This window comes from Euprymna scolopes, chromosome 26 (genome assembly GCF_053919585.1).
Source record: "Euprymna scolopes isolate OS-2025 chromosome 26, ASM5391958v1, whole genome shotgun sequence".
NCBI lineage: Eukaryota > Metazoa > Mollusca > Cephalopoda > Sepiida > Sepiolidae > Euprymna > Euprymna scolopes.
In genome coordinates, this window is record NC_136507.1 from 82,317,545 (window position 1) to 82,344,692 (window position 27,148).

Here is a 27,148-nt window from a genome sequence, read left to right on the forward strand (position 1 = left end):
ACCCTTTGGGTTACTTAATGACGAATCCAGTTATTCATGATGAATAGAGTTGTGTTTGAAGGCCATATCAATGTGGCTCGTGGGAAACACTGTAGACAAGAGTAAACATATAAAAAGAATAATGACATAATTAGAAGAAATTTTCAATAATTTTCAATGATTTATTTGCCAACATAACGTGTCATATAAGATGGTAGGTGTTGATATCCTTAATTTTCGAGAGTAAAATCTCTTCTTCAGGAGGGAAAATAAAAAATGTGTAAACTGTTCAGCGAGGCTTTCCTTTTTGAAGGAAACTTATTTAATGCCGAATCTGGTAAGTTTAGAAAAAGTTTTTTATGCTTCAAGATTTTTATATCTTCAAATATTTATTCATGGGGTTTGGTTTGGTTGTTTTGTTTTACATTGTATGGAGCGATTTTCATAAAAATAATCATAAACATATTCTTTAAAATCTAAAACATTGAGAATAATTGACTTATTATTTTAATATAGTTTTTCATTATATACAAACGTAGTTTGAGACTTAGGTCACGTGACTTATATTGGGTGAAACGTTGCAAAAATAACAAAAATGAGAAGAGTCGGAAGAATAATCCAAACAATACAAGTTATTCATATTATTTGGAGTTTTCTTTTTTACAGTTTTATTTTCGCAATGTTTTGAACTACTGTTCTCATCTTTCCATCAAACCGGCCCAATCGAAACACTAGAAAGACGTCCACGTCAGAATAGCCAAGGCTTGGAGTGCACGTAATCGGTTGAAAGTTTTATGGAAATCTGCCCTCTCAGAACGGATCAAGAAAATCTTTTATAGAGCCGTGGTAGAGATGTTGCTGCTTTGTGGTTCACCAGGACGGACTCTCAGTAAAAAAACAAAATAAAAAAAACTTGAAAATTAGATGTTCTAGTTACACTAGAATGGTCAGGAAAGTTTTAAACGTAAACTGAAAAACACGCCCAACCATTAGCCGTCTGTATGGTCGGTTGTCCAGGATCTCTTTAGTCATAAGAGAAAGAACACGATATGCCAGACATTGCTACAGAAGAAAAGATGAGGTCGTCAGTGGTGTGGTACTGAGGAATTCTAAACACAGAACCGCTAAAGTAGGGAGACTTTTCAAGACGTACACAAACTTATTTACAGAAGACATTGGTTTACAAGTTGAAGATCTTCCTTAGGCCATGGAAGATAGAAACTTCTGGAGGGAAAGAGTCAATTTGGTCCGGGCAACTCGCCCAATAGGATACAATGATGTTCTCATCTTCAGTGTTATTTTCACAAAATTTCGATTGATGTAATCTCCAACTTCCGGCCTTCTTCAGGTGTATCTTGTTGAACTTGGGAATCTTTCTGTCGAACTCGAGGATTTGCATAGTATTGTCAACAGAACTCTCTATTTAATCCATGAAGGGAGTATGCTTTTGTTCCATCACTCATGACTGAGTAGAAGTCATTGTGCAACGACCTGTAGCAAAGTGGATATAGTACTTGGCAAAGTTCTTCTGGAGATTATCTTATCAAAGTCTGATGGCTGATCCCTCCAAGACAAGAGATACAGAGATTGTCAGCCAGTTGCACGACGATCGTTACCACGAAAGGATCGAAAACCATACGTAGAATGGGTAGAAGATTACTTAAGATTCAAGAGCAAATGTAGTTGCTAATGTCAGAGAATGTGATTTAGAATAACATACATTGTAACTCAGGCTTTGAAGACAACCATTACATCATTGAACAGAAATACAGTTTCTCACTTTAATCGCTTTCTATAAGCAATTAGTAGATTAACTGAAATACAGGGTAAGTTTAATTTTGGCAAAAACAAACTCATTCAAGATGTGACCACATAAGAACAACGAAAGGCTCTTGTAATGTGTGCGGCTGATAAGATTCCTACCTTAAAAACTTTCCAATGAAGACTTGTTTGAAAAAAAATATCTAGTTCCTGAATCCATTTGAAGAAATACCCAAAGAAGCAAGTTACAGAAGATCAACCATAACAACGATAATACCTACAAATTTAGCTGTGAGGTTATTTCTGTCAAAAGCGGTCCAATCTAATTCTAATATTTCTGACTTTGGGGGAATCCTTCTTACAATTGTTGAAGAATTCAGGTTATCAATGAAACCAAGATTTTCATCCTATCTAAATAATAAAAACTTGTGTATGCCTATTTTCCTAAACCCATGATTTAAATATTAATTTTAAAAGATTGGCATAGAAAACATATTTAGAATTGGATTCTGCATCTACTTTTCACTGATGATCAACAGTATACATTACCCTGCTGAGGGTGAAGAAGTACAAACATGTATAAATTACAACATGTCAACTTTGAAACAAACTGACAAAAAAAGTAATTAGTAAAAATGTCACAAAAGATGCTTTCATCATTTCTAATATAAGAAGACAGTAGGAAGTAAAAGTACAATTATTTCTCATTCAATTTCGGCCTTCATTTTTGAGGTTTGAAAAGTGAACATTGCATCATTTATAGTAGCAAAATTGCACTGATGGACCATTTTTAAAATACCATCAAATAAAACTAAATTAAATGAAAGTAAACGTGAACATTTAATGTAATTCTATACATAATGGCGATGTAATTAAGTAAACGTACATGCTCAACATCAATTTAATTTTAATAAAAGTAAGAACTGCATGTTATTAACGATAGAGTTCTTTATACAATTAGTATTTCTTTGGGATTCTGTTCAATTCTTCACTTGGCACTGATGACATTCGTCCATTTAAGGTGGTTCTTTCAAACTCTTTCCCAGTCAAACACATATAGAGAAAAAAAACTTCAGTTCTTCTTCAATGCTTGTGGCACAAATCACTTGTTTTGCATTGTTTATTAAATTGTTAGATGAAAGTACAGACTAGTTAGAAAAATACCTTCTTCTCCCCATGTTAAGAATGGATTTCCAAAAAGTTCTCTGCGTAAGTACCATTGTTTTTTATTGTTTTAACATTTTATTTTTGCATTGGCATTGTTCAAGTTAACACTGTAATTGTTTACCATGGATTTATTTTTGGTTTGTACGGACCGTTCTTCTTTACGTTGAATGCACAGAAAAAGTCCCTCTTGATTAATGTTTACCGGTTTTAAAATAAGCAAACGAACTTGGCTGTTTTTCAGAATGACAGGATATTTTTTTTATCTGGTGAACATTAATAAGAAAGGACTTTTTCGTGGCATATATGTGAAGCAGCAACATTCGTACAAACTGGAATTTTTTAATAAGAGATTCGTTCAGTTTTTTTTTTTTTTCATGAGAATTTTTGATGCTATAAAATTCCTACCTTAACACCTTATTATTGGAACTTGTTCAAAAACTTTTCCAGTTAAAGAAATCATCAAAGAAGCAAATCACAGAACTCCAACCATACCTACAATTTTAGCTTTGAGGTTACTCCTTTCAAAAGCTGTCCAATCTAATACTGATATTTCTGATTTTAGTGTCATCCTTACAACTGTTGAACAATTCAATGACACAATGGAAACAAGATTTTCATCCCATCTAAATGATGAAAACTTGTGTCGACTTTCCTAAATCCAAGATTCACATTTAAATTTCAAAACATGGGAAACACTAAAAATTGGATTCTACATCTGTTATTTTCCGCTGATGATAATGAAGTAGAATCAGCTTCCTCAAGCTCTGCTGAGGGTCAAAAAGATCAAAGTGAAAATAAAATTGTATTTCTTTCAAACGTGTTTGATGAATTAGTTTCAAATAAGTCTACAGTAACAAATGAAAACTTAGAGCAGACAGAAGCTGAGTTTAACCTGGAGACTGCAATTACAACAGAACTAAAAGAATCACAATTTAAACTCAAAAGGAGTAAATCCCTTGCACAAAAAACTTGAACATTACATGGCTTTACAACTACTCGAAAAAGGTGATGATCCATTTCAGTAGTGGAACCAGACACAGAAGACCTTGAGTAAATTGGCGTAAAAATATTTAAGCGCACTATCTTCATCTTGGAGGGTGAGAGGCTCTTTAGCACATGTGGTAATGTGTATGGACCTATGAGTAACAGGCTGCGTCGTGAGAATAGAGAAAGTTTAATGTCTCTACATTACAACTTAAAAATATTCAACTTTAAATATGGACGAGACTATGAGAGTAGAGGAGGCACGCAACAAGAATAGAAGAGGAAGTAGAGCAGCAGCAGGTGCAGAACTTCAGCTTATAGTTATTCACTTAAAGAATTACAATTTGTACTTTGTAGTTGGTTTGTAATTTCTTTTTTCTTATCTAATTATTTCATTATATTCATTTAAAAATTAGAAATTGTATTTTGTAATTTTATTTAATAAAGACAAAAAGCCATAATAGTGTCCAGACACTTAATTAAATGTTCAGTTAAATTAGCAGTTACTATGTTAATGTGTCAAAGCTATCTGATTGGTCACTTGGAAATGATGAAATGATTTAAATTTAATAAGAAAGAGAAAAGTAATTAATCGGAAGATTAATCAGCAAATTTACCGATTACCTGCTGATTAATTGATACACCCTTATATATATATATATATATATATATATATATATATATATATATATATATATATAAATTGAACATTTCTGTTTGCGCGTGTGTATGAGTTCGTTCCGTATGGACTCTGAAACGACTGCTGGGACGATTTTTTAAAAATTTCATACAAAGGTACTTGATGTATTTGGGAGTGTTCTTACATAGGTTTTTATCGGAATGCCTCTGAGAAGTATTGAAAATCAATAATCAAAAGAATTCAATTAAAGGAGGAAGTCAGATTTTGATCAAAGTTAACACTTTTATACAACCTAACATCACAAGTGCATTTGAGAAGTTTTCTCACCGCATAAGCAAATGTTCTCATTTTATAAAACCAACAGTAGATTCTTTCATAAGATAGGGGCGTGTTCGAAATGGATATTTCTTTTTAGAGCACAACTGAACCATGACACTTGACTTTTGCATTTTAAACTTTAAGTGAAGCCATTAATTAACAGATAATTTTATAAAATCAACAATACGTTTACAAAAAAAAAAAAAAAACTAGAGTTACTTCCCTTGTTGTCTTCTCATTTCCTTTCCTTACACTTTAATAAGGCGCTTTCTCATTGGCCAAAGGTGCCGCCCATCGACCAATCACGGCAACCTATTTATTAAGCAGGACTAGAGATTCCCTTTAAACTCCGTCTTTCGTTCAAACCTCTGTGAAGGAAAGACATTATTTTATCTCTCTTCTTTCCGAACTTGAATTGGGCCGTCAAACTGAAGACGTTAAAATAAGAACTTTTTGGACTTCTTAAAAAGCCGCAAACGCAATTGTTTTGACACCTGCTTATTTTATATTTGTATTTATTTGAAGTTAAATACACTTTTATTGTTCTCCGACTTGTATATTCGTGTTTCTTTTTCGTCTGAGTGTCTGGTCGAAACACAACACGTTCTCTACAGTGCAATGTAGACTATAAGGTATTGTGGGCTAAGTCACTGTGGGAAAGCGTGTGAAGCTTCCTTCCAGTACACCAGGGAGAGGAGTGTTCTTAACTAGAAAAGGCAATCAATCGATTTGATTAAAAAAATGGATGATTTCACCGATTTCGATAATAATAAATGCATGAGAGTGTGGATTGATCTTCATTCAATTCCGGACAACGTCGGATTTCTCTGCTAGCATATATATATATATCCATATACAGTACTGCTCATTAATGCAGCTAGATAGGCAACTACCTCAAGCCAGGATTGAAACCCGACCGCCTGTACGACAGACACGGCTTCTAACCATTACGCTATCGGCGGCTGCTATGCGAGTCATGAGTTTAACAATGTTTTGACATCGTCCGAAATACTTAAGCTCGATTTGTTTACACAAAGAGCATCGCTTATACGATAATGGTAATCCGTGTATCACTTCATAATATGCTCAACTCAAGATGAGAACAACAAAAACCCTAAACAAAAAAATTATAGAATACAGAGATTTATTTATTTATTTATTTTTTATCACAAAGGCAAATTTGACTTGCGTTCGTTTCAGGGGCGATAAGTTGTCTCCGTGATAAGACACCCCCACTCTCAAAATAAGTAAATAAATAAATAAAATAAAGAAAGAATACGTTTCAAGAAAAAAATGGCGTCTCTTCAGTTTGGACTCTCGAATTTGTGAGAAAAGAAAATTCACAATATTAGGGATTAATCCGGACATTTCGTATTTGGTACAATGGAGGGATGTTTGCATGTTAGAAAAAGGTCACTTTTTAATATTATTCTCACCACCTCCTTCAATCTTAACAGCGTTAGAATAGCGTGAAAAAAACAAAAACAAAACAAAACAAAACAAAAAACACTTTAAACTTGACTTTGTGTCGCATTTATGATTAGACGATAAAATGATCAATACATATACACTACGTATGACACAAAAATGTTGCAGTGATCAATACGAGCTTTTTAGTTCTCTGCCTCTGCAAAAACGTAGACACCACGTTCGGAAAGTGGGACTGAGAAGTCGGTAAAGACGCCTCAGGCGATTAACAATAAACTAACCCCCCTCTCAAAGAGCAAAAGCAAAGTCTGGGAGAGTAGACCCCCTAGAATTACACAGAACTAAACTCTACCATAAAACCCAACAGGGACCGGATCATAACAGAAACGATCTAATCTATGTTGATGTGGGGGGGGGGGTCGAGAATCAATACAAAATAAATAAATAATTAAATAACATAAGTATAACCGGTGAGAATTGAACTAAAAAAAAAGTCGGTCAAATAAAATATTTCTCTATTATTATTATTATTATTATCATTATTATTATTACTATTATTATTCCTTTATCAAGGCTCAAAGCCCACATGAGGATAAGATTTAATGTGGATCAGGTGGGCGGTAAGACAACACCATGGCGATAGATAATGATGCTCGAAGTTTCACAGAATTCGATTATGTAAGATAACGGCTCAACAAAAATTTACTCACAAGTGACTTGAAAACAACAACTTCGTATAGAGGGTATTCTAACCCATGCAAAACTTTATATAATTGGGTTTTAGCCGGGGAAAATCGGTGCAAAAGTGTGAAAAATTAAAAAATTAAATTTGCCAGGTGAAGATCGAACGACAGCACTACGAATATGCATGCGTGACATAATAGCTATTGGTTCATGTTTTAATTTTTAGCTTTGTAGTAAACATGTTTTCGTAGTACAGTCGTTAACGCCAAAGGAATAAATCATATATATATATATATATATATATATATATATATATATATATATATATATATATATATATATATATATATATATATATATATATGTTTACTGTTTTATGGGAAAGAATTCCAACAAAGTGTTCGATTACAAAGAAAAAGATTTTCAATATAAGAGCTTATTTATTTATTTATTTATTTATTTAAAACAACAGACAGAACAACATTGCTGACGAGAGCCTAACATTACTTACCATTAACTGGTCCCCCTTATGTTAGGCTTGAAACCGACGGTACCAATCTTTTCCTGGCCTTCAATTTTTTAAACAAAGCATATATATATATATATATATATATATATATATATATATATATATATATATATATATATTATTTGTTTTTGTTTTTGCGATACGTTTTGAATGAATTCAATTATTTACGTAAACGCATTTTTACCTAAATACGAGTAGGGAATAATTTTCCCTTTAACAAATTTGGTACCCCATTTGGGAGCGGCATATATTGTTTTTAAAATATAATTATCCACTGACACGTGTTTCCCCGTCTCATCAGAGAGGCTGAAGTAGCGAGGTTTCGAATCTCGCTAAAACAAGCAGGGCCCACAGAGTTTTTATATATATATATATATATATATATATATATATATATATATATATATATACTAGCGGAAGTACCCGTCGTTGACTGGGTTCAAAAACGGCCTACAGAAAATGGACTCTGATTTATGAAAGTATGATAGGTTATGAAAAGGAAGGGTTGTATAGAGATAATTCGAATTTGGGGGTATCAAAACCAAAGCAAAATATGATGAATGTAAAAATAAAATAAATAAACCCCATAATTTATTATACCATACTTGTTCACACTGAAACACTTATCACAATATTCTGTGGATCTATATTAAAAAACCTTGTTACACTTTGTGACATATTTCCATTCTATGGAGGTCAGGCGCAACCGAACACCTCATAATTTTATTATACTATATTTCTTCAAACTGAAACATGAAAAGTCTTTATTAAAGTTGGTGCCTATTTCCATTCTATGGAGGCCAGGCGCGAACGCAGACCCCACAATTTTATTATACCATCCCGATTTAAGTTAAAACATACTTATCAAAGTATTAATATGTACATCTATATCAAAAACACTTGTAAACGTGTTTTTTTTTTCTTAAATTTTAATTTTTTTATTTCCATACTTTGTGGACCAGGCGCGTACGCAGACCCCACAATTTTAATGAATCATCATTATGCCAGATCAAACATGCCCACTCCTGTGTCTCGATACATCTTCTATCATTATATGCGATCAGTTTTCTATAATAGTCAACCATATAGGAGCCTATTCGTGACCAGACACACACACACACACAGACGTTCAGCTTTATATATATATATATATATATAAAGAGAGAGAGAGAGAGAGAGAGAGAGAGAGAGAGAGAGAGAGAGAGAGCACTCTTTAAAAGTTTAAAAATTGAAAAGCTATACTCATTATTTATAATCATATTTGGCCACGATCAAAGTGTCTGTGCTTCAAATGCGGCACTTCCATTTCTCGTTCTCTTTCAGTGGAGGAGAAATCCTTCACGAGTGAGACAATTTTTATTTTTGTACCTTTTCTCCACATTAAAAAACGACCCTGATGTCTAACTCTGCCCCGTGGCGAGGCATTGTAAATAGGCATTATCATTATTCAATAGGCTGAGGATTTGTTGTTCAATTCGAAATCCCACTTCCTCTAACAAAAGAAAATTTGGAATGATGAAGCAATCGTCAGGAATATATATATATATATATATATATATATATATATATATATATATATATATATATATATATATATATATATATACACGCGCGCATGCACACACGCATATACATTTCATAGGCGGAGTAGGCGGAGTATATATTCGTCAGATATTTTAATAATGCTTCACAGTATGAATAAATAGCATTGTGTATTCATTTGTAAATAAATATCTACCCGATCACACAAAAGTCTTACCAACGAACGTAAATGCCGATTTATACGTTTTTTTTTTCTCCCTCCACTTTTTTTTTTTTTTTTTTTTTTTTAACTTCCCACTTGGGGACTTTTCTTTCTTTCGCAAGGGAACGACGAATGTTTGGTTTCAATTTCATTTGTAACCAACGACGTCTTTGATGATCCGGCGTAATTTTGTATTCTATTCCATCCGCCCCCCCCCCACCTAAATCTCTCCCAATTATCCAAAGGAAGAAAAATAAATTAGAAAAAAGGAAAAAAAAAAAAAAAAAAGAAGCAAAGCTGGCGTTTTTAACATTTTCAAGAATGACACTTATTTTTTTTTCTTTTATATTTTCGTTTTAACTCAAGACATTCATATTGAATAAATAAGTAATAAAAATAAATTTAAAAAATTTTCAAAAATAAATTTAAAAAAATAAATTAAAAACTAAATAAATCGAAAAATAAATAAATAAATAATAAATAAATAAACAACCACCACCACCACCACCACCACCACCACCACCACCACCAAACTACTCTGTCAATTTTCGGTCCACAGACTCGATATTTGACATAAGGGTTATTGACATTTGGGAAAATCTTTTTAATCGGTTTTCAGCCAAAAATTTAGCTGTCAAGGGGCCAAAGTTCAACGATTTGACTTTTGAAAACTCTACCAAACTCCTCCGCCAACTTAAGGTCTAAACACTTGAAATTTTAAATGTAGGTTACCAGGACATGAGTCAAACTTTTCAATTGTATTTGAATCCCAAACAATAAATGTTAAGGGGTCAAAATTGGCGTCAAATTAAAAAATAATTGACCTCTGTGGTCTCTACCAAATTACTCGGCCAATTTCTGGTTGAAGCAATTAAAATTTTACATAAAGGGTATTCAGAGATGGGGCAGGCTTTTTAATCGGTTTGGATCGAAAATATGAGCTGCCGAGGGGTCAAAGTTCAAAAGATTTTACCTTTGAGGTCTCTAGCAAACTACTCAGCCAATTTTGTGTCTAAACATTTGAAATTTATGCGTAACAGGTATTCAGACATGAGGCAAGCATTTTAATCAGTTTTGGGGCGAAATTTTGGCTGCCAAGAGGTCAAAGTTGAAAGAGTTGACCTTTGCAGATTCTACCAAACTCCTCCTCCAATTTTGGGTCTAAACACTCGAAATTTTAGATGTAGGTAACTTTGACATGGGTCAAATGTTTTATTTTGATTAAAGACTAAATAAATCTTAAGGGGCCAAAATTGGGGTTAAAGTTTAAAAAAAAAAACTCTGTGGTCTCTACCAAATTACTCAGACAATTTTAGGTCTAAATATTTTAAATTTTACATAGAGGGTATTCACACATAGGGCAAGTTATGAACAGTACATAGGGCCCGAGCAGAACCGGGCTGAATTGCTAGTAACAACTAAAACTGCAAAACATCTTATATTTATTAAAAATAAATAAGTAATAAAATAAATATTAGACAAATAAATAAATAATTTTATTTTAAATAAAATAAATATAAAAAAAATACGTTTTGTTAGGCTGATACCACACAAAATAGCTGTGGAGGGTCGCGGAGAATGGAAAGACCGAAGAGAGAGAGAGAGAGAGAGAGAGAGAGAGAGAGAGAGAGAGAGAGAGAGAGAACTTTAATCAGATTTCCACTGAAAAGGTGGATAGAGGAATGGGTCTTGGAGAGGATTATTGCCACCGAAATCACAGTGAAGACTAATGGTCGCTGCCAGCGAGAAATCAATGATAAGGGGCTGTTCTGATAATGCAAAAATATCGAAAGAAGTGGAGCTGGAGCGCACTGGAAATCTGGAGAACACCATAGGCCATAATCAGCGGATAATTTCTGATGACTTATGTGAGAACTCCTTGTAAGTACATAATAGTACTAATAATAGCGTTAGCAAGCAAATAGCAAGTCAGACAGCCCCCCCCCCTGCCGTTGGAAATGAATTCGAAAAAAAAAATCCTCACTGAGCAAAAAGCAGACAGTAAATGTTTTTTTTTCTCTTCTTCTTTGGGTCATCAGAAATAATAAATGAAATAATAAATGTTTTTTTTTCTCTTCTTTGGGTCATCAGAAATAATAATTTTTATAGGAAAAATTAAATTACTGACACAATTGGGCAATTCGGAACTTTAGCTCATTGTTCTAAGGGAGGTAATTTTATTTTTACTAAAGTAGTTGAAAAAAATCATATTCTCTTACAATTACTCGAATACTGTTATAAAAAATGTTTACATTAAATGAAGTAGTTAATAAAAAAACCATCTTTTCTAACAATTCATAGTAAAATAGAGTTACCTCCCTTAGAGCAATGAGTTAAGATTCCAAATTGCCCGTAACTGCAAGCATTTTGTATGAATATTAGTGCGAACACTGGCGGGGCATCTTTTCCCCCATTATTTCTGACGGAAGCTGTACAGGTACACTAGTATTTATTTAACTAATAATAATACAATAATACAACTGACATTGTTAGGAGCAATCGGTTGACCAGATACTAAACCTCATCCTTTCTTCCGTCAGTCGGAGAACGAAAACTCTTACATGGAGGCAATTTTAAGTTTTGTCATACTCAGTCACTGGTGCTTGTTAAGATGGAGCCGACAGATCGATTTTTTTTTTTAATTATGTGGTTTTAAGCAAACACAACAGTACTTACTTGTCATGCTGAAAATCGTTAATATATCCAGCAATTACGAAAATTCATCGAGTAGAGCTGTTGTGTTTTTAGTAACAAAAGTCTTTCGCTATGATATAAAACAATACGCTAGCCATTAAAGTAGCAAAAAAGGGGGGGGGTAAGCATGTTCTTTATATTTGCAATCTTCAAGGTGTTCACATTTAGGCAAAATGTAATTTCCTCCCAAAATTACTTTTAACTATAAACAATGGCGGACGTTGTCGAGAGTGCCTCCCCCCCTCTAAATTCCACAATTTTCAATATTTTTTTTTTTTTTTGCTTTTTTTTCTGTTAATATCATTGATTAGATTTAAGTTTCAGATAATAAAAATAAATTGGAAAAAAAAATTCATAACTTTTCACGTGGGGGTTCAGTTTTCAATTATAACGTTTTACTAAATTGAACACGAAATTTGTGACCACGAAGAATAGATACATACATAAATCAAAGGGGGGGTAAAGAAATCTTCCTTTTTTTTTAACCCCTCCAGTTACCTTCTGGTCACATCAGAGAGAGAGAGAGAGAGAGAGAGAGAGAGAGAGAGAGAGAGAGAGAGAGAGTTGTCATTTTTTTTCATCGTAGTCACAAATACCGTGTTCAATTTAGTAAAACGTTATAATTGAAAACTGAACCCCTTCGTGAAAAGTTATAAAATTTGTTTCATTTTTTATTTTATAATCTGAAACGTAAGTCTGTAATCGATGATATTAACAGGAAAAAAAGTAAAAAAAAAATTTTTTTTTTAAATTAAAATTCTGGAATTTAGAAAAAGGGGGGGCACTCTCGATAACGTCCGCCTAATAGTTTTTACTCGATGAATTTTCGTAATTTTTGGATATATTACTATTTTCGACACGACAACGTAAGTCCTGTCGTTTTTGCTTAAAACTACATATTAAGATAAATCGACCCGTCGCGTCGACTCTATCTCAACAAGCACCCTGTCCGTTTGGAAGGAGCTGTTTTACCCACTCACATTAAAACTCGGCCTTGTGTCAAACTTAGTCCTCGTGGGGAAGCAAGTAAAGAGAAAAGACGCGAGACTAGCGTTAACGAAGACGATACAATTACACAATCGTAAGGACGATTTTACCAAAGTAGTAGCTTCTATCTATTTCCTCCGAGAAATATATGTCGCCAGCAAGTTTGGAGTGAAAAGTACCTCCCACACAATAGGAGATGTTGTTTACCTGTAAAATTGGAAGTGTGTACGCTGTACGCGACTCGGCGAACGGCTCCAACCCGTCCCGTTAGTATCATGGGGAGACTCGATAGCCAGCCTCGGGTCTCCTGCTGTCTGTCGGTCTCCAAGAAGAAGAGGTCTCCTCCACTTGATTTACGCTGAAAAATATCCCCTCCATGGTTTCTCCGGTAAATATGACTGCGGATTTACGACAGTATAAAGAGCTTTTAAAAATAGAAACTGAATCTAGCAATATATCGATTTTTGTCCTGTAATTGTAGGATATGCAGTTTTCAGTTTAGACATTTCGAGTGTGGGTATGTGTATGTCTGTGAGAGGGGGTAGGAAAAGATTTATTTATCCCCCTACACATACTTCCGCCCCCTTACGATGAAGAGGCGGAGATGTCAATTCTTTAAAATACAAAAATAAATAAATAAATAAATAAATAAAATGATCCAGCAGAGTCAGAATGAGCCAAACAGCTGATCAAAAAAGAAAATGGACATTCGGGACGTTATTTTTTTTTCCCGGTTCAATTGTAGCATAGGGTTCGTTGGAATATCTCCCCCACCTTTCTCTTTTTTTGATTGATTTTCACTCAAATCTTGAATAAAATCGCTCGCTCGTAGATTGTAAATTAATTATGCTTGTGTAGATTGGTGATCTGTTAAACCAACGCATTTCAGATGATAACATTATTACGTATTAAAATTAAGAAAAATGATCCCGTAGAAAATATGTTAGATGTATTTTTAACCCCCCAAAAATATAAATAAAATAAATAAATTAATAAAATAACAAAAATAATCCACAAGTACGATTTGTTAAAAAATGGTGGACCCTTAATTTAAACCACTTTAAGTCTAAGGAGATAAATCAGTTTGCCAGACTGAATTAGTCGCACAACTGTCCATATTAAAACATACGATAAAACTCAATAATTCGATATTTGTAATTGTAATTTTATTTTTCTACCAGGTCATTTTTCGTAATTTTTAGAATTTATACTAATTTCGACATTTTCGTTCCGTGACGCGTATGTAGACTATAAAGATCTGTATTTTTTGTATTTTTAATTAGGTTATATTCTAAATATGAACCAATTCAAGTTTCTATCTTTTTCCTTTATTAAATTCTCAAGTGTACAGAATAGTCACAAAACAACCCCCTCCCCAGTTTAAGAATGGGTTTCTGACTATCATTTCAGCACGGTCCGTAATCTGCATAAGTAGCTTAGAATTTTATTTCAGGACAAAAAGTGAGATTTTAACCAAAAATCCTACATGTGGATGAATACAAAACGAAATAGGATAGATCTTCCAGCAGTCCCTATAGTAAAATTGAACCACTGATCCAGTATAGAGACAAACAGCTGATCTAAGCATTACCAATTTTCAATAAAGCGTACATTTTTTTTTTTTTCATTTATTTAATCTATTATATAACGGGCAGTTGTTTGAGTGTTTGTATGTTCAGCTAAAACGTGAAAAATACATAACAATCACCCCAAAAGTTTGTATTTTTTTTAATCAGCATAACCCGGGAAAAAATAATATCTAAAATTTAGAAAAAAAAAAAAAAAAAAAAAAAAAAAAATTAGGCTCGTTCTTTTGGGGTCAAATTCGGGGCTAGTAGTATCATTAAATTTTATCCAGAATTAAACATTTAATGTTATCACATACTGAAATGAATGGCTCTCGTCTTAGGGACGCTGCATGTCTAGACAAGCTTCTTGGACTGACCTTCACCCCTAATCTGCAATGGAACAGGATTCCCAAGATTGATAGAAAAATACTTGGATCACTCTACAGCTCCAAAAAATATCTCACTGCCGATGCAATCCTCTATCAGTATGAGCCCTAACATGGACTACTGTTGTCACATCTGGGCAGGATGTGCTCAAGGCGCCTTATCCAGCCTTGATAGAGTTCAACACTGGCCTCAAAAACCTAGTAGATAATGGCCTTTTATCTTCCCTGCAACCTTTTTCACCACAAAAAGCATGTCTCTATCGTTATTTTCATGACAAGTGCTCGACTGAACTCCAATCTATGGTTCCCCCCTTGTCAAACTTTCACAAAAACACTCAACTAACTACAACCGCTATATACAACCCCCCCACTCTCTGTGCCTAAATCTAAATGCAGATTCCATAAAAAGATTCTTTTTGAGAACTACCTGCCTGTGGAACACTGTTTCACTGGCCTGCTTCCTGGTTGAATACAACATGGTAGCCTTCAAATCAAATATAAATGAGTTCTTGTTGGGACGTCCCCATAAATAATCAAATTTTACCCAATTTACACCATTAATGTTTACTATAGTATCACCTTACATTCATTAACGCTTATCCTCAAGTGGCCTTCAGGCCTCTTTGCTAAGTAGAGACTCCCAAATAAAAAATATGTATTAATACAACCCAGGAAATGAGTCAGCGTTTTTTTTTTTTTTTTTTTTTTTTCAAATTGAAAGACTTTGACTCCGGATTTAATTCATAGTTTCTTAACTATTGTCATTTCTCTACAAAGAAAAGGGTGGGGTGGGCAACTTAGTTTCAGTAGTGCGCTAGAGACATCCTTAATTTGATTTGGTGCTTTCAGTAGCGCTCTGAAAGCCTCCTCAGTTTTCTTTCTTCACTTCTCACATAAAACAACTTCTATTATAGAGGGTTGGAGGTGAGAAACTTAACAATATTTAACATCTATTTAGTTTTTTTTTTCACCCTACCGGGAAACGAAAGATAGCCCTGCTAGTTTATTATATAAAAAGGCAAATGTTTGCGTGTAAGTGTATGTCCTTCTAAAAGTCAAAAACAAAACAAATACCCAAAAAGTTGGTATAATATTGACCAGCGTTGCCCTGGATGAATAATATCTAAACTTTAGCCCCCCCCCCAATTAATTCTGAAAGTCAACTGTGCCAGGTGTCGTCGGGGGAGGGGGGGGTCAGCGTTACTATCTACTGATTTTGAAAAAAAAATCCAGACTAATTATTAAAGGAATTTATTATATAATGGGGGTGGCAGTGTGTATGCATGTGTCTATGAAAGTATGTATGTCCAACTAGAGAGCAATGATCTAGAGAGAGAGAGAGAGAGAGAGAGAGAGAGAGAGAGAGACAGAGAGAGAGAAAGAGACAGACAGACAGACAGACAGAGGAAGAACGGGAGGGCAAAGAGAGAAAGATAAAGAGAGGTAGAGAAAGTTTTAATAGAAATATGTGACACTTTTGCTCCGGGAAAAGTCGGATACCCAACTAGTCTATCATAAAGAGCAGCTGTCTGTGTGCATGTGAGTTTGTGGTCCAGTTAAAAGTCACATACTACAAAACAAACATCAACAAAGTTGGTATATTCTTGATCGACAGTTGCTATGGATGCATAATATCTGAAACTTATGAATAATTCTTCATTCTTTGGCGTTCAACTGGTTCAGATATCTTCAGAAGCGGCGATCGTTTTTTCAGCCATTTGAAATATTATCTATTATATTATATTATAGATATGTTCAAAATCAACTTATTTGCTCGTTGTTTTATACGGTCCCGAGCAACGCCGGGTAACCCTGTTAGTCTATTATATACAAGACGAGTCAACGACTTACATTATTCTTATTTTTAAGTTGAGGAAGGGGATGTGTAAAAAAAAAAAAATGGAGAAATGGGAAAAAGACGGATTGATAAAAGTGGAGTGATATTAATGTTATTATAAAGTTAAAACCGTTCCGTTTTGTTATTTTTGTTATAGTCCCGAGCAACGTCGAGTCGCCCTGATAGTATAATATGAATGAATAAAATAGTTCAAACACTTTCAGTGACCCTCTTTTCTTGCGCGATTACGTGTATACACCTTGAAAAACTCACTGAAAAACCAAAGAAAAAAAGTTATTTTATAATTTACAGTGGGGATAAGTTTCGGATGTAAATTTAATATAAAATGACCCCCCCCCCTTCGCTATTTCCGGGCGATTAAAATTTTTAAGATCGTTAACTAAAATGTTTAAATTTAATCATACGCGTGAGTGACAAGGTAGTAAAACTACATATATAATTGCATAAAATGTACACCCCCAAATGCACAGCATTTATTTTCCATAGCAAAAAAAAAAAAAAAAAAAAATTATTCCCACTCTAAATTCTAAAATAATGGCCCTTTTTTATGTTTTTTGTGCTTTCCGCTACCTTTTTTTATGTCTTTTTACATGGAATCGCCTAAAAAAGTATAATCTTATTCGTAGAAATAGATGATTTCACCGAGTATGTTAATTTACAATACCGAAAATGATTTGATGTGTCAAAGATCTGGATTGCTCTAAGTCTAGCGTGAGAACACACAAATAAGAATTCAATATTTTTCGGAGGCAGCAGGGGGGGGGGGTCATTTACTTTTTTTTTTTTTTCAAGATGTTAATTTAAAATGGGAGTCGAGAAATTTTTGGAACTTGTCAATGGTTCTCTTCTCTGCAACAATTAAATCGCTGATTGATCGCCCACCCCACACTAATGATTATGTTGTTGTTATTGTTAAAAGGACACAACTCGATTTTCGCTACCCGACATCCACCTAGGGTATTCAATTCATATTAATAATGGAATGTCAGGAAGTATTCTTAAAAATACAAAAAAAAGCACACCAATACATCTTGCGTCACAAACATTCGCTGTCGTAAAACAATTTTTTAAACACAGACACCTTCGCGCGTGCGCGCGCGCGTGTGTGTGTGTGTTATCGAGATATCGAGAATCGAGAATAAGAATCGATAGAAAATCGACTCTATAATTATATATATAAAATCTGCATGGATTAAAATATCATATTTATTTAAGAGTATTTCACGACCGAGCGTCCCTTCTAGATAAATACTTTTGCAGTTTTAACAAAAGAGCTACAATAAATTCTTACTTGGCCTTTTTGGTCAGGATCAGAGTGTAGTATCTGTTCCGGCAGATGCTGCAAGCAAAGACCATATGTGGGAGCAATCTCACATATAAGACCTTGGTCAATGTAGGGGCAACCCTTCATACCAATTGTCACTATCCAGCTCCCCTACTCCCCGGGGAGTTGGTCCCCATTTCCCCTTCACTCCTCACATTAAAAATCGGCCTTGTGCCTAATTTGCTCAGTGGGGGAGCGAATAAATACCATCTGTTCCGGCAGATACTGCAGCTATGACTAGCAAAGACCAGATGTGGGGGCAACCCCACATGCCTGACCTTTAACCAGCTCCCATTTCCCACCTCTCGGGAGCTGGTCCCCTTTTTCCCTTCCCCCTCCCTTCACTCCTCACATTAAAAATCGGCCTTGTGCTTAATTTGCTCGGTGGGGGAGCAAATAAATACCATCTGTTCCGGCAGATACTGCAAGCTATGACTAGCTAGCTAGCTATGACTAGCAAAGACCAGATGTAGGGGCAACCCCACATGCTTGACCTTTAACCAGTTCCCATTTCCCACCTCTCGGGAGCTGGTCCCCTTTTTCCCTTCCCCATCCCTTCACTCCTCACATTAAAAATCGGCCTTGTGCCTAATTTGCTCGGTGGGGGAGCAAATAAACACCATCAGAGTGTAGTATCTGTTCTTCAGATGCTGCACTTCCATTTCTTGTTCTCTTTCGGTGGAGCATTAGTCCTTCACGACTGAGACAATTTTTATTTTTGTACCTTTTCTCCACGTTAAAAAACGACCCTGGTGTCTAACTCTGTCCCGTGAGGAGGCATAGTAAATAGGTACAATAATATCAGGGCGTCTTCATTTACGCTGAACATTCACGGAACGCCACCATCAATATATTACATATGAAAGAGTTCGCTGTAGAATTTTCACAGGTCCCGCTAGTATATATATATATATATATATATATATATATATATATATATATATATATATATATATATATATATATATATATGGATGTGTGGGGGTGAATATATATATATATATATATATATATATATATATATATATGGGTGTGTGGGTGTGTGTGTGAATATATATATATATATATATATATATATATATATATATGAGAGAGAGAGAGAGAGAAAGAGAAATTTGAGCAATTCAAATATTTTGCGAATCAAGAGCATATATATAAAACATGATTGTTTACAGCTGTTTCAAACCAGCATTTATTTTAATACAATGAATCATAGTATTATAAATGTTGATTCTCCTTGTAACTAAAAAATCTATTTTTAGATCGGAAATATGTGAGTACATTCCAAAACAAACAAATTTAATAAAAGTTCAAAATTTTACCTAAAACTCTTTCTCTCGCTTTCAGATCTTTGACTTACTTGTTTCATCAAATACTTTTGCATGCAAAATCCGATCCCGCATTTTGCTAATTCCTACCCTTTGATGAGAAGGAAAGTATTTCTTCAAAACTCCGTGGATTAAGGACTATCCACTTATCTAGTGTTTCCTTTTCAGATTACATATGTTTTTAACTCATTTCAAAATGTTTTTTAACATGTTCTATTAACTGTTTGCTCGTATTATAAGCTCCATCTCCTATTTGGTTTTATCGAGCTTTTACATCTGGCTAAGATAACTTTATAGATATTAATTCTTTAATATTTATAATATACTTAAATTTTACCATCTTGGATCATTTTGGTAAATTTAATTGTAATTTTTATTATTATATATATATATATATATATTATTTCAATTCCTTGAAATTCATGCAATTAATGTGTGCATTACTGGAATTCAAAATGTAATAAATATAATATAATAATTTAATAAATGTTCTGAATTTATTTTAAAAACATTTTGTTCCGTACAATTGTTTCTGCCCATTTTCAAAACGTACATTTCTTTTACTTGATAATAAATCCAGGATGTTTCAAAAAGGCGTTGGAAGTTATCTTTCATTATTATTATTATTATGGTTGTTGTTGTTGTTGTTGTTGTTGTTGTTGTTGTTACTACTACTACTACTACTACTTCGACCGTTGTCATCGTATTTGTAAAATACTTAAAAAGAAAAACGAAAAATTCCAAATCGCTACAACCGTTATTATACTGAATTCTCTTATGAAAATAGTGTATGGTGGGTACAGATCAAAATACTCAAAAGTTATTTATCGCTAGCTAGTTATTATTATTATTATTTGGTTTGAAGTGAGGAGTGAATGCTTAAAGGTGTGACTAATGGAGTTGAAATGAATGAAACCAAGGCTGAGTATGTGAAACGTATGGACAGAGAAAAGGTAGAGGAATTGACGAAGAAAATGCATGGAAAATTCTTTCAGGATGTAGCAGATGTGGCGAATCGAGCTGGGTATTTGTGTAAGAGCACTGAAGCATTTGTATGTGCAGCACAAGAGCTGGCACTAGGAACACGACTGTTCAAGAAAGCGGTTCAAGGAGAGGACGTTTGCTTCAGAATGCCGGATTTGTGCAAAGTTTTCTGAGTCAGTTGCACACTTTGAAACAATGTATAGTAGATTGGTTCAGAAAGCAGAAGGCAGAACTGGGAGGTTTGTAGGAAGTTGGGGTGAAGTGTGCAGGAAAATAGTTTGATGAGGTACCCGATGAAGTGAGTACAAGTGAGGATCGCAATGTAGAGGTATGGTGGGACAAAATTGTCATGACAATTAAGCAATTGGAACATAATTGTCCGGTTTTGGTAGTGATTGACAAGGTGTTCAAGAAGTGGCAAATTGTAGATTTTCAGTGCTTTAAGACAAGAATGTGATAGAAAAGAAGAATGAGAAATAATTATACTCTGCTAGTATTGGTGGAAAGACGTATGCACAGGGTTAAAATCCAAGTAATCTCGGTGGTAGTCGGTACACTAATTGCAGTACAAGACAGTTGGAATAACATTAGGGAAAGCTACGAATCCCCGATATGTTGGGCGGCCTTCAGACTTCTGTTATTGTAGGTAGCACCAATATCCTTAGGAAAACATTAATCGTTGAAGTTTCTGGTTTGGTGTTGGGATTGAGGGAGTATCCTCCGAGAATGAATTCCATCTCTTTTCTGGGAGACGTTATTAAATGAAATCAGGATCATCATCATCATCATCATCATCATCATTGTTGTTGTTGTCATTGATTTCAACAAGAAGTACCTGTCTATGAATAAACAAACAAAATCTGGCCAGTACTATGCAGATTTGTATATATATATATATCAAATGGTTCACCAATATTACTGATAAGAAAAAAAATGTGCCTTTGTACAATTCAACATTATGGATTACTACACGTCGATTACAAAGGAGCTCTTCATGAAAGCAACTGAGTTTGCCAAAAACTCCACTTGTGTCCGAGAGAGTGATATCGATAAAGTAATGAAGAGCCGTACTACAGTACTTATTAGTAACGGTGAGCAATGGACAAGATAGCCAAAATGGCTTCTTTGACTTAGCCATGGGTTCCCTGGACTCGGCAGAAGCCACAGACCTAGTTGAATTATTCATACTGTATAGCATTAACCTAAATAGCGAGGAAACAGATTTATACAGGGATGATGACCTGATATATAGTTGAAGACGCTGCAAACATAAAACATGACGAACTTAAAAGAAAATACATAAGGTTATGAAAAATAGGGGTCTTAAAGAGGAAATTATCAGCAATATTAAAGTCAACTTTTTGGACGTCACCTTTGATTTAGCCACCAATACTTACACATCATGCATTAACGAAAACACAAACCCCACATATATTCACCCATGCTCCAATCACTATTAATAAGCATATACCTGAATAAATCAGAATAAATAATAACTCCTCCAATGAGGAAATATTCAATAGATACAAAAATATTTATAACAATGCACTAAAAAATAGTGGATAAAATATGCCAACATAAATACAATAGAAGCAATATAAATAAGACTAGATCTAATAATCGAAGTTAAAATATAATCTGGTTCACCTCCCCCACTTCAGCCTAATGGTAAAAACAAAACTTTGGAATAGGTTCCTACATCTTATAGATAAACAATTCCCACCAAGTAGTACTCTACATAAAAACTTTAACAAAAAATCTTAAAACTTAGCTGCAGAAAGAATCATAAAAGAGCAATTATAAAATATTAAGGAGAAATAACCCAACTACGGACATTAATAATAGTGATAACAGAAAAACTTGAAATTGCCAAAAACCGACTGAATGCCCTCCAAGCAATAATTGCCTCACATTTTCGGCAGTATACAAGACTAAAATTTGCACCATAGAAACCCAGAAATAGATAAATTCTACATAGGCAGCACTTCAATGACCTTAAAAAACAGATTCTATGGCTGTACACTGTCAATGAATAATAAAGCATATGCTATGGACACATCACTCTCAGTACACTACTGGAAGTTAATTGAGGCAAAAAAGACACCTTTAGTCAAATGGAAAATATTTAGGAAGACTAAAACATGTTAACTTCATTCTGTTATCTATGTTTAATGGAGAAACATGAGATTATTAGATTTAAGGACCATGATAAATTATTAAATGTAAAAGTAAAATCGGCTATAAGCTGCAAACACTTTGGAGGCTACGCTTTAAATGAGATGTAAAAAATGAATAGCGATCCCGTCATAACAGCAATCAATAACCCTCACTTCCAATACCTTAAATAATAAATGAACCAAGGGAAGAGTTGAAAAGATACAAAGTAATCCCAATACACAACAAATTAATAACTATACTTACTAAAAACCGACACATCTCTAATTAATAGCTATACTCACCGAAAAGCGTCGAAGAATAGGCTAGCATAAATAACTTAGCTAAATTAAGGAAGGTGCCATTCTCTCATTACCCCCTTAACACCATCTCAATGCTACCGTTTAATACTGAACTAAACGAACAAAAATATAATTCATCACCAACTGGATAAAGGTGAGTGCACTTTGCACACTTAATAATTAAACACCCAAAAGATTAACTAAAGTGATCTGAGTCTAGCACACTTGTAATTGGAATGTTGATATATATACCTATGAGAAGTATAATCGTAAAGCAAATTTACATAAGGAAACCAACCACATAATTGATCCTAAACGATAAGGAAGTACTCTAACTAGAGGGCTTAGGGAACGGAATACTCCCCCAATATAGATGAATATATGCTATTATGTATCTGTTATATGTATATATTGTATGTATATGGTCTGGAAAACCTATCTCTATAATCAAGCATATAAACTTATAAAATATATTTATACTCTAGTATTGAGGAAAAGATAAACAACCCAAATGAAAGAATGACAACCATCAAAATTAAGTTTATATATAGATATGAAAACCTTTGGGGTTGTAATTACATCAGAGACAGAAGTAGAATGGAAAATATTACTCTCAGCATATCACTTTTATTTAAATCATATAAATAAGAATATATATCTGCTCACTGGCTGTTGATTTTATCATATGGGCATATATTTCAGAAAGAAACAAATAAATAATTTGAAAACGAGAAATAAATGAATGGATATATATGCATATATATATATATATATATATATATATATATATACATATATACATATATATATATATATATATATATATATATATATATATATAGAGAGAGAGAGAGAGAGAGAGAGAGAGAGAGAGCTTATCAATAAAATAGATGAATTATAAAGTCGCCATCAGAAAAGAAGAAAAAAAAAACAACCGTAAAAACCATGATAGGGAAGTAGCAGTGATGAGGGTTTAATATTACTTCAGATCAAAGTAAAAACTTAGGCCAATAAACAACCGCCAAGTTAAAATAATACCAATACCTCCTGGCTGCTACAGCTTAAGTGCATGGAATCATACTTCCCCCTTCTTCCTTCACCCCTCGCGCCCCTACTCCCTTCCTTCACCATATTTCACTTCTAAAATCTCTTGTGCTCACATTCACAAAGTATACATGTCACTTTCTTCCAGAGCATAAACCACACTGGAATATATTTTATAAAAAACGAATGCAATCTTGACTCTCGTTTCAATATCCATCCTTTTTTGGTTTAATGAAGTAGTCTCTTTGAATTGGGATTCCACTGAAACATGTATACACATATGTAACTAATAATGTTTGTATAATACACAGACTATACATGATTTCCAGAATGTGAGAGATTATATAATTATTTCCACCGGTTCTGTTCAGATCACCGAAGTTAAGCAACGTTGAGCCTGGCCAGTAGCAGATGGGTGACCATTTGGGAAGTCTAGGCGCGGTATGTATCGCGCCGATCATAGAAATTTCCAGGTTGGTATCTGGGGACGCATTAATTCACTGGAAGAGATGCACCCCAGTCTTTGTCAAAATATGTATTTAGGAGAAGGAAACTGCGGCTTACTGTATACCTACGTCTGCACTGACAAAGGTTAGCAGTAATACCAAAAAGTGTGAATGGTTCTGCACAAAGCCTTCACTGCCATAAACAAATCATCTGTGTGGATTTCCGAGCAACTTAATTGTTGTAGCGGAAGCTCATACGTCGAAATCGACGGGAGAGTCCATCATTTTTTATATATATATACATATACATATAAAATTTGTGGACCGTCTATGCTTGCTTAATTAGATCTTATATATATATATATATATACACACACACACACACACACATATATATAGACTTATATATATAGATCTTATATATATATACACACACACACACACACACATACATACATACATACATACATACATACATGCATACATACATACATACTTCCAAATCTCGTTATATTTGTACTGGTAAAGAAAACGTGTAAATTTTTAAATTGAATATTTTGCTGCACAAAATTACCTCCCCATAAGGGCAAAGTTAGACAAAAGGTAAATTTTTAATGCAAGCGCGAAATTCATCTAGCCAAAAGAATCACTCTAGATGGGGTAAAACTGCCTCAATTCATCAGGATTTCTCTTCCTCTGACTGAGAACAGAACTGGTACGACACTTGGGATTATTTATTCGCAAATAATGAACATATATATACACACACCATGTATACAAAATAGACACAAGGCCATCAAAATTGTGGCGAAAGGAAGCAGAGAAGATTCATAGTCAGTCTCTCTGTTTCTTAATTAGACGCATTTCGACCCATTTGCGCAACCACTATTCAGTCTTTTTTTTTTCTACCGCATTCATGTCAGCAGTTGCCACAATACCACATTTACTTTATAAAATACTTATAATATCCATACAGGTTTCACATTCATTTTATTTAGAAAGATATTTTTGAATTATTTCTGAAAAAATACAAAGGATTTTGACAAATTAGGCACAAGGCCATCCAAGGTGTGCGACATTGGGGGATCGTTGATCATTCTGCTCTATTTACCTATTATACTCTTAGCTAGTATAGCTGCAGTCACCACCAAAATACCACATTTACTCTAGGGGGTCAGCCTACTTGAAACATCCCTAAAAATGCTGTTTCAAGCACGAAAGCCGAGAATTGCAGGGACATTTTATAGCATGTCGCAGATAAGAAATGTATCCGGTTGAGTCTTTTAAACTATTTAGAATTAAATAGATATTTTTTAGTCGTAAAATATTATTATCGTTAAAAAAAAAAAGATATGCAAGAATTCAGTGGTGTACTTTATTGGATAATTGTTAAAGGCTTGTGAAAGACGGGAAAAGGGAATATTGATAAAAAACATCGTGGGTGTGTTCGGTCACGTGGTCACCTGGTCGGGGAGGGAGAGACAATAATAATGTTCCGTTTTGACGTAACACCTATTTGGCCTTTTCGTTTGGAGCAGAGTGTGGTATCTGTTCCGGTGCCACACTTCATTTTCGCCCTCGATCCGTGACGAATAGATCCTTCTAGACGGAGGCAATTTTTATTTTTCTGTTTTTATTCAGATCGCCACTCTTTTTTTTTTTGACGAGGGATGGGGAGGGGGGGGGGCTTTATTTTCCTCATTTTAAAAACAAACCTTGTGTCTCACTCCGCCATTGCGGGAAGGCAAGTAAAAAGACACAAACCAACAAGATTATTAATTAATCAATCAATCAATCACTCCATAACTTGGCACGTGCGCAGTTTAATACCTCTACGCAAAAAAAAAAAAAAAAAAAAAATCATTTATATGAGAAGTGGAAGATTTGATAACTCTTCTCTTGCGCGGACGGAACTCTCTTAAGATGAAAATAATTGGTGGGGTGGGGGATATTAAACTGCACATGTGCCGAGAACCTTTTTAACAGCTAAAATGATTTACTTCGTAAAATCATATATGCAGTAATACGCACTGTGTTTTTTTTTGTTTTGTTTTATATATATATATGATTTTCAAGTCAAATAGAAAATTTTACAGTATTTTTTTGTTCATTAAAGCGTTAGGTGAAAGTACAGAAGAGTTACACAACAATCTGCCACCCCCCATGAGTTTTAAAATAATAATGTTATTATTTCAGTCCAGTCTGGATTCTGTAAAAGTACCTCAACATAATCCAAAGAATAATTTGTTGTTGTTGTTTTCTTTTTAAATCTTAAAATTGGTAAATTTTTACTTTAACTGCACCTCAACAGTTCAACACTCACCTTTGAAAATTGACGACTATTATAAGTTTTCGGGTATGCTGAAAACGAATATCACATTCAAAATTTTGGCAGCCAAGTAGTTTTCTGGATACTAAGACATATTTTTCCAATGTATTTCTTAATGAATTTCAGTGGCCGTCGCCATTCTTGACATGAGAAGGCGGTTTGTAATACGCATGAGAATTAATACTTGTTCAGTTGGAAAAACATGGCTGCCAGTGAAAACATAAGAGATTACATTGGACAATAAAAGTATTAATATCAAGAAAACTATTTTCTATCTCAAATTTAAATGTGATTGTTTTTAAGCATATCCGAAAACCTTTAGAAGTCAACAATTTAACAGCGAATTTTGCAGTTAAAGTAAACAAAAAAAAAAAGAAAAAAAAAAGTATAATTATTTTTATTTTTTTTTTTTTGTCGGTTTCATAAAAATCACAAAAACACGCACTATAAAAAGAAGTTAGACAAAATATGCCCCCCCCCCCAAAAAAAAACGATGTGATTATTTCTATC

General features: G+C 34.0%; 1 protein-coding gene across 7 annotated transcripts in view; it reads right to left on the minus strand.

Moving 5' to 3' along the window:
- Positions 1 to 27,148, minus strand: part of LOC145248222 (uncharacterized) — a 461,949-nt gene that overhangs the window by 429,853 nt on the left and 4,948 nt on the right. Inside the window, exon 1 of one of the 7 annotated variants that reach the window (XM_080110096.1) lies at positions 13,123 to 13,386. The exons of 5 other annotated variants lie outside the window; for them this stretch is intronic. The gene's annotated coding sequence lies outside the window, so the exon portion shown is untranslated. Of the gene's footprint in view, positions 1 to 13,122; positions 13,387 to 27,148 lie in introns of those variants that run through there. One more of the 7 variants, XM_080110094.1, reaches the window with a different exon arrangement.